This window comes from Lupinus angustifolius, chromosome LG20 (genome assembly GCF_001865875.1).
Source record: "Lupinus angustifolius cultivar Tanjil chromosome LG20, LupAngTanjil_v1.0, whole genome shotgun sequence".
In the NCBI taxonomy this organism is placed as follows: Eukaryota; Viridiplantae; Streptophyta; class Magnoliopsida; order Fabales; family Fabaceae; genus Lupinus; species Lupinus angustifolius.
The window spans coordinates 20,072,855-20,074,411 of NC_032028.1; the positions used below are offsets into that span (position 1 = coordinate 20,072,855).

Consider the following 1,557-nt stretch of genomic DNA (forward strand, 5'->3'; position numbering starts at 1 on the left):
TTGGTGATATGCATTTATTTACATGAATGAGTTACAACAAGCAATAAATAATTTTGTGTTAGGGTATTTCTTTAGGGTGAAGTCAAAATTGATTCAAACTTACAAAAAATGGCACTAGAAATAGTTGTACGGAGTTATAGAAATTCTACTAAGTATACCCTAACATATTGGTATTTGATAGGGATACAATACTACATACTATGTACCCGTACCAAAGAGAATTGGGTATAAGGGGACTGTGGTTTGGACTTATGGTCGGCTTGAATTTGGGTTTGTGGTTGTGTCTCAGTTTGTTGTTGAGGATGGTTTCAACTTGGATTTCAGTGTCATTATGAAGTTTGATTTCATCTTGGGTTTGAGGTGTGTAAACAAAGTACAAATGCACTTATTTACTTTGACCTACATCATTTATCAGCAGAGAATACATCTTTGTAGGATGGGGATCTGTTGTCCCCAACCACGTCCCTGATCAATCACAATGAAGCAAAACTGATAAAGCTATGAATATTTAATTTTTTTTAACTGACGTGGCATAATATGATTGACCTGGACAGAGTTTGGGACAGCAGATCCTTGTCCATCTTTGTCACCTATTAACCTTAAACCAACCCTCAATTCCTCCTCTGGGTTATAGTAAAAAAAGACTTCCAAAAATCTTGTTATTTTGTTCTCTCAGTAACTCAACTAATGTTATTAGAACGTGTGATGTTCCTATAAATGGCCATAGCCTTCTTCTCCCTCTTCCTCTTCTTCATTTTTCTTTTTTCATTTCTTAATTTTATATTCAGTTTTTATTTCCCACCTTTCATTTTCTTAAAATGAAATATTTATTTTCTTATTTACATGTAATGCCATTTGTGCAGCTAATTAACATATTTTTATAGATTTAGTTAGTAGAAAAAATCTTTGAAAGACTAGGTTGGTGGCAAGCAAATCTTTCATAAACTAAAATAATGTCTTCTCTAATAATTTTGAAACATCAAATATAAAAATGATGTAAAGTCATTTACCTTTTCTACTGTTATCCATAATAAGTAAAGGTAAAATGTATTTTTAGTCTCCATCTTTTTTAATTGTGCTACTTTAGTTAATCTATATATTCTTTTGTAATTTTCATCCTCCAACTTATATGAATGCACATATATAGTTTTCTATAATTCACATGGAATTCTAGAAAGATTTTGTTTGCAAAATCTATTGATGAATAGAGAATAAGATATGCAAAACACATATTTGCAAACGAGGATCAGATAATCATGCTTATGTTCTTAAGAGCGCGAAGAGACTACTAATATATTATTATAGAATATAGTTAATAGTTCATCTTTTAGTAGTGAAGAATATATCTATTTATCACTTACTACATGTATCCTCGTACCGGAGGTGATTCTGTATGAGCCGGGAACATCCACAGGTACGTGGAGCTAACTCTCCCAGCGGATATTTTTTCCATTCACAAGACTCGAACTGAGACATTGCTTAAGGAGAATCAAACATGTATCACTTGAACCAACATTCATTGGTAATTGCACTGTAGAGTGAGTGTACACAATGAAT

The 1,557-nt window shown here is 32.2% G+C and overlaps 1 long non-coding RNA gene across 1 annotated transcript; it reads right to left on the bottom strand.

Annotated features, from left to right (window-relative positions):
• On the bottom strand, nt 260-713 carry LOC109335795. The gene is made up of 2 exons (XR_002106259.1): nt 591-713; nt 260-384 (listed from the first exon to the last, which is right to left on the bottom strand). It is a non-coding gene; the product is annotated as an uncharacterized LOC109335795 (long non-coding RNA).